Here is an 8,382-nt window from a genome sequence, read left to right on the forward strand (position 1 = left end):
CCATGGGTAATTCCTGTACTGTACTTTCCATTTTTGGGCAAACAAAGTTCTAGCAGCAGTTGTTGCATACATAAATAACCTTTGATCCACTTTTTCAGTTTCCTCTCCCATCAAGCCCAGCAAAAAAGGCTTCTGACTTTTTTGGGAAGGTATATTTAAGCATCTTTTTCAATTCGTTGCAAATCAGTTCCCAAAATGATTTTGTTTTCTCACATGACCACCACATGTGATAAAAATCGCTATCCTTCTCTTTACATTTCCAACATAATTTACTACTCATCCTATACGTCTTTGCCAATTTCGTAGGTGTCAAGTAACAACGGTACATCATTTTCCTTATATTCTCTTTCAAGGTGGCACATGCTGTAAATTTTAGACTCTCGTTCCACCATCTCACCTACGCATCGTACTTGATATTGTACCCAAAATCTATTATTTATTCTCAAAACAGTTAATGACCCTTGTACTTTGCACCAGTTTACTTCTCAACCCAGCCGACCCCACAGGGTTGTTGTGAAGATAAACATAAAGTGAAGAGCTGCCCATCAGGAAGGGTGGAGTCAAAATGCAAGTAATTGTTAATAAATAAATGTGTAAGTATACATGGACTAGGGACGCGGGTGGCGCTGTGGGTTAAACCACAGAGCCTAGGACTTGCCGATCAGAAGGTCGGCGGTTCGAATCCCTGCGACCGAGTGAGCTCCCGTTGCTCGGTCCCTGCTCCTGCCAACCTAGCAGTTCAAAAGCATGTCAAGTGCAAGTAGATAAATAGGTACAGCTCCGGCAGGAAGGTAAACGGTGTTTCCGTGTGCTGCTCTGGTTCGCCAGAAGCGGCTTAGTCATGCTGGCCACATGACCCGGAAGCTGTACGCCTGCTCCCTTGGCCAATAAAGCGAGATGAGCACCGTAACCCCAGAGTCGGTCACGACTAGACCTAATGGTCAGGGGTCCCCTTTACCCTTTATACATGGACTGCAAAATCCCATCACGCTTCTGTAACCTCCAGGTGTATGTGGGACTCCAATTCACATCAGTCCCAGACAGCAAGGTCAAAGGTCATGGATTATGGGAGTTGTAGTCCAGCAACATCTTGAGGACCACAGGTTCCATCACACCTGCTCTAAGGAGTTCTGGGCAATGTTGCAGGAGTCCCTTACTCTGCAAATTCTATTCCCAATAACAATTCTATGAAAAAACTGAGGCCTATAGAAAGTGACTAGCCCAAGCCTAGTCAGGTAACTATGTTGTTGTTGTTGTTGTTGTTTAGTCGTTTAGTCGTGTCCGACTCTTTGTGACCCCATGGACCAGAGCACGCCAGGCACTCCTGTCTTCCACTGCCTCCCACAGTTTGGTCAAACTCATGCTGGTAGCTTCAAGAACACTGTCCAGCCATCTCGTCCTCTGTCGCCCCCTTCTCCTTGTGCCCTCCATCTTTCCCAACATCAGGGTCTTTTCCAGGGAGTCTTCTCTTCTCACGAGGTGGCCAAAGTATTGGAGCCTCAGCTTCAGGATCTGCCCTTCCAGTGAGCACTCAGGGCTCATTGCCTTCAGAATGGATTGGTTTGATCTTCTTGCAGTCCATGGGACTCTCAAGGGTCTCCTCCAGCACCATAATTCAAAAGCATCCATTCTTCGGCGATCAGCCTTCTTGATGTCTTTGCTTTTTAAGATGTGTCTAGGTTTGTCATATGGATGAGCAGAAAATTGAACTCAGTGTCATGTTGGGCAAAGTCCAGCACTAAACCCTGGTCAGTCTTAATAATAATAATAATAATAATAATAATAATAATAATAATAATAATAATATATTCTAGGTTGCATTTTAGGGCAAAGCCCACCCAAGGGAGCTTGCAGGAAAACCAGCTGTAAACCACCAAAGCACATTTAGCATATTTAGCAAATTTATATGCCATTCCACAGCGTGAAGCCACAGAAGTGTTGTGTGATATAAAAATGGAACTTAAAACAGCAGCCTAAAATAATATAAATGGTCCTAATATAAACAGCCTGAAAGAATATAAATAATATGAAGATAAATAACGGAATATAAAATAGAAATAATATAAACAGTCTAAAATAATATAAAGCAGTCTAAAAACAATTTTCAAATCAACAGCAGCACTACTTTTTTTAAAAGAAAAAGCTGCCTTCAATATGTGGGTATTCAAAGTCCACTTAAAAGCTTTGGCCCACTTGGTGTTGTTGGACTACAACTCCCATCAGCCTTGACTACAGGCCATATTAGCTGGAGACGCAGTTCAGCAACACTTAGAGGGACAAAAAGTCTGGTCTATACCGATAGGATCATATGTGTATCACTTTGGAGGTTGTTTTGTAAGAGTGGAGCTACCAGCAAGAAGGCTCTGCTTGTTTCTCCCAGAAAGCTGATTGATCTTACAGGCAGGATTCTGATCAGGCCTTTGGGAAGTTTGGTTCTGTGAGAGAAAATAGGAATTTCCTAACAACACACAGCACCCTTAACAGACTACAGTTCCCAGGATCCTTTACAGGGAAGCCGTGGCTGTTTAAAGTGACATGTAAAAGGTAAAGGTAAAGGGACCCCTGACAGTTAGGTCCAGTCGTGACCGACTCTGGGGTTGCGGCGCTCATCTCGCTTTATTGGCCGAGGGAGCCGGCGTACAGCTTCCAGGTCATGACTAAGCCACTTCTGGCAAACCAGAGCAGCTCACGGAAATGCCATTTACCTTCCCGCTGGAGTGGTACCTATTTATCTACTTGCACTTTGACGTGCTTTCGAACTGCTAGGTTGGCAGGAGCAGGGACTGAGCAACGGGAGCTCACCCGTTGCAGGGATTCAAACCGCCGGCCTTATGATCGGCAAGCCCTAGGCTCTGTGGTTTAACCCACAGCGCCACCCATGTCCCTTAAAGTGACATGATATGGCTCTAAATGTATGGTGCAGGTGGGGCTGAAGGCTGCCCTCCTACACACCAAAGGTGGAGAAACCGTTGGCAGAGAATGAAAGCCTTAGTCTCAGGGTTGTGGGTTCAAGCCCCACGTTGGGCAAAATATTTCTGCATTGCAGGGGGTTAGACTAGATGACCCTCAGGGTCCCTTCAAAACTATACAGTTCTATGATTCTATAACCTGCGTCCCTCCCGATGTTGGTGGACTCCATCTCCCATCATCCCTGGCCCATAGGCCATACAGGAAGTCCCGCAATTATTGGAGGAAAACACCACAGCTTCCCCCTACATTTCTATACCCCAGAGGTGCTGGTGGTGAAAACTTGTGGCCTTCCCGATTTTTGTTGGACTCCAACACCCATCAGTCCCAGCCAGCATGGCCAGAGGACAAGGATGATGGGAGTTGTAGTCCAGTCCTATCAGGGAGCGTCGCAGGTTCCCCAACCCTGCGAAGTCCATCCACTTACCTGGGAATAAGTCCCACTGCGCTCACTGGGGCTTACATCTGAATAGACTTCTAATCATAGAATCGTAGAGCTAAAAGGGACCCTGGGGTCATCTATCTCAACCCCCTTGCAATGCAGGAATCTTTTGGCCAATGTGGGGCTTGAACCTGCAACCTTGGCATCATCTTTTTTTAAAAAAGATATTTATTAAAGTTTTGAACAATAAAACAAAATTCACAGTCAAACAAAAAAAAAGAGAAAGAAAAAACATTAGTACAATCCAATAAAGTAAAAAAAAATACAGTAAAAAACATAAAAAGATAGAGAAGAGAAAAAAAAGAAAAGCATAAAAAAGACATACAAATCCAATTTTTTACTTATTATTTTTATAACCCTCTTTCCTGACTTCCTCACATCTCCCTGTTCTGTGTTCCCTTTTACAGAGTCATATTCAGCAGTATCTTACCCTCTTTCATATCTTATTCTATATTATACATTTCAACCTATTATGTCTCCAATATTTCCTTTATATCATATTGTTTAAATGTGACATAATGTTATTCTAGCTTCTTCACCCCTGTTCTTTTAAACCATTTTTTTAAATATTAGGTCTATATTATCCTTATGTCCTGCATCATTTTAGGGGTCTGCATAAAAGGCGGATCTACACGGATCCTCATGGATCCTCCAGTTTTTTAAAAATAATTCCAACAAATGCAGTGTCAAATCACACCTAGAAGGCACGCCTACAAACTGGAGTATAAAAAACGTGGATCCAACAATTTGCCGCGCTGCAGCACCATAAAAACATGGATCCGAGGCACGGATCCTCATGAATTCATATGATTTTTATATTGAAACAAAATAAAAACACCATGCTACTGTAGACCACATCTTAGTCGGTAGGAGGAACCAAAAAAATCACGCATCCACTGTTTCGTGGTGCCGCAATGGCGCAAAAACATGGTTAAAAAACACGGATCCTCATGAATCCTCATGATTTTTGCACTAGATCAGCCCAAACTCACTTTCAAATTACACATCATGTCCAGGGGCACAACATCCACCACAGAAATCACGGATCCATGGCTTCCTGGCCATACCATGGCCCAAAAACGTGGTTTTCAAGAACGGATCCTCATGGATCCTCACACTTTTTGCATTGGGCCAACCCAAACTCACCGTCAAATCACATATCATAATAAGGGGCACAGCCTACACCACAAAAAACTCGGATCCAGGCCTGCCTGGCCACGCCCTGGCCCAAAAACGTGGTTCCGAAGCACGGATCCTCATGAATCCTCATGATTTTTGCACTAGATCAGCCCAAAGTCACCATCAGATCAAACATCATGGCCAGCAGCACAGCATGCAACACAAAAATCACGTATCCACGGCTTCCTGGCGAAACCGTGGCCCAAAAACTTGGTTCCGAACCACAGATCCTCATGGATCCTCATGTTTTTTGCATCGGCCACCCCAAACTCACCGACAAATCACACATCATGTCCAGAGGCACAGCCTGCACCACAAAAATCACGGATCCACGGCTTCCTGACCATACCGTGGCCCAAAAACGTGGTTTTGAAGCACGGATCCTCATGGATCCTCACGCTTTCTGCATTGGGCCACCCCAAACTCACCGTCAAATCACACATCATGTCCAGAGGCACAGCCTGCACCACAAAAATCACGGATCCACGGCTTCCTGACCATACCGTGGCCCAAAAACGTGGTTTTGAAGCACGGATCCTCATGGATCCTCACGCTTTCTGCATTGGGCCAACCCAAACTCACTGTCAAATCACACATCATGCCCAGGGGTACAGATTACACCACAAAAAACTCGGATCCACGGCTTCCTGGCCACTCCAAGGCCCAAAAACGTGGTTCCGAAGCACGGATCCTCATGGATCCTCACGCTTTTTGCATTGGGCCAACCCAAACGCACCATCAAATCACACATCATGTCCAGGGGCACAGCCTGCACCACAAAAAACTCGGATCCACGGCTTCCTGACCATACCGTGGCCCAAAAACGTGGTTTTGAAGCACGGATCCTCATGGATCCTCACGCTTTCTGCATTGGGCCAACCCAAACTCACTGTCAAATCACACATCATGTCCAGGGGCACAGCTTACACCACAAAAATCTCGGATCCACGGCTTCCTGGCCACTCCAAGGCCCAAAAACGTGGTTCCGAAGCACGGATCCTCATGGATCCTCACGCTTTCTGCATCGGGCCACCCCAAACTCACCATCAAATCACACATCATTCCCAGGGGCAGAGCCTGCACCACAGAAAACTCGGATCCACGGCTTCCTGGCCACTTCATGGCCCAAAAACGTGGTTTTGAAGCACGGATCCTCATGGATCCTCACGCTTTCTGCATTGGGCCACCCCAAACTCACCGTCAAATCACACATCATGTCCAGAGGCACAGCCTGCACCACAAAAATCACGGATCCACGGCTTCCTGACCATACCGTGGCCCAAAAACGTGGTTTTGAAGCACGGATCCTCATGGATCCTCACGCTTTCTGCATTGGGCCAACCCAAAGTCACTGTCAAATCACACATCATGCCCAGGGGTACAGATTACACCACAAAAAACTCGGACCCACGGCTTCCTGGCCACTCCAAGGCCCAAAAACGTCGTTCCGAAGCACGGATCCTCATGGATCCTCACGCTTTTTGCATTGGGCCAACCCAAACGCACCATCAAATCACACATCATGTCCAGGGGCACAGCCTGCACCACAAAAAACTCGGATCCACGGCTTCCTGACCATACCGTGGCCCAAAAACGTGGTTTTGAAGCACGGATCCTCATGGATCCTCACGCTTTCTGCATTGGGCCAACCCAAACTCACTGTCAAATCACACATCATGTCCAGGGGCACAGCTTACACCACAAAAATCTCAGATCCACGGCTTCCTGGCCACTCCAAGGCCCAAAAACGTGGTTCCGAAGCACGGATCCTCATGGATCCTCACGCTTTCTGCATCGGGCCACCCCAAACTCACCATCAAATCACACATCATTCCCAGGGGCAGAGCCTGCACCACAGAAAACTCGGATCCACGGCTTCCTGGCCACTTCATGGCCCAAAAACGTGGTTTTGAAGCACGGATCCTCATGGATCCTCACGCTTTCTGCATCGGGCCACCCCAAACTCACTGTCAAATCACACATCATATCCAGGGGCACAGCCTGCACCACAAAAATCATGGATCCACGGCTTCCTGGCCACTTCATGGCCCAAAAACGTGGTTTTGAAGCACGGATCCTCATGGATCCTCACGCTTTTTGCATCGGGCCACCCCAAACTCACTGTCAAATCACACATCATATCCAGGGGCACAGCCTGCACCACAAAAATCACGGATCCACGGCTTCCTGACCATACCGTGGCCCAAAAACGTGGTTTTGAAGCACGGATCCTCATGGATCCTCACGCTTTCTGCATTGGGCCACCCCAAACTCACCGTCAAATCACACATCATGTCCAGAGGCACAGCCTGCACCACAAAAATCATGGATCCACGGCTTCCTGACCATACCGTGGCCCAAAAACGTGGTTTTGAAGCACGGATCCTCATGGATCCTCACGCTTTCTGCATTGGGCCAACCCAAACTCACTGTCAAATCACACATCATGTCCAGGGGCACAGCTTACACCACAAAAATCTCGGATCCACGGCTTCCTGGCCACTCCAAGGCCCAAAAACGTGGTTCCGAAGCACGGATCCTCATGGATCCTCACGCTTTCTGCATCGGGCCACCCCAAACTCACCATCAAATCACACATCATTCCCAGGGGCAGAGCCTGCACCACAGAAAACTCGGATCCACGGCTTCCTGGCCACTTCATGGCCCAAAAACGTGGTTTTGAAGCACGGATCCTCATGGATCCTCACGCTTTTTGCATCGGGCCACCCCAAACTCACCATCAAATCACACATCATGTCCAGAGGCACAGCCTGCACCACAAAAATCACGGATCCACGGCTTCCTGACCATACCGTGGCCCAAAAACGTGGTTTTGAAGCAGGGATCCTCATGGATCCTCACGCTTTCTGCATTTGGCCACCCCAAACTCACCGTCAAATCACACATCATGTCCAGGGGCACAGCTTACACCACAAAAAACTCGGACCCACGGCTTCCTGGCCAATCCATGGCCCAAAAACGTGGTTTTGAAGCACGGATCCTCATGGATCCTCACACTTTTTGCATTGGGCCAACCCAAACTCACTGTCAAATCACACATCATGTCCAGGGGCACAGCTTACACCACAAAAAACTCGGATCCACGGCTTCTGGCCACTCCAAGGCCCAAAAACGTGGTTTTGAAGCACGAATCCTCATGGATCCTCACGCTTTCTGCATTGGACCAACCCAAAATCACTGTCAAATCACACATCATATCCAGGGGCACAGCCTGCACCACAAAAATCATGGATCCACGGCTTCCTGGCCATACCGTGGCCCAAAAACGTGGTTTTAAAGCACGGATCTTCATGGATCCTCACGCTTTTTGCATTGGGCCAACCCAAACTCACCATCAAATCACACATCATGTCCAGGGGTACAGTCTGCACCACAAAAGACTAGCATCCACGGTTATCTGGCAACGCCATGGCCCAAAAACGTCGTTTTGAAGGTCGGATCCTCATGGATCCTAACGCTTTTTTCATTGGGCCAACCAAAAATCAACGGCAAATCACACATCATTTCCGGGGCACAGCCTGCACCAGAAAAATCACGGATCCATGGCTTCCTGGCCACTCCATGGCTCAAAAACATGGTTTTGAAGCACGGATCCTCATGGATCATCACACTTTTTGCATTGGGGAACCCCAAATTCACCCTTCATTCACATATCTTGTACATAACCACAGATCTGACCACCAACATCATGGATCTACTGCTTCATGGCCCTGGCCAGATGCTACCCTGGATATATTGGCCAATTTTTAGGTGGGTGTGCTGGGATGGAGGAA

This window comes from Podarcis muralis, chromosome 2 (assembly GCF_964188315.1).
Source record: "Podarcis muralis chromosome 2, rPodMur119.hap1.1, whole genome shotgun sequence".
NCBI classification, from domain to species: domain Eukaryota; kingdom Metazoa; phylum Chordata; class Lepidosauria; order Squamata; family Lacertidae; genus Podarcis; species Podarcis muralis.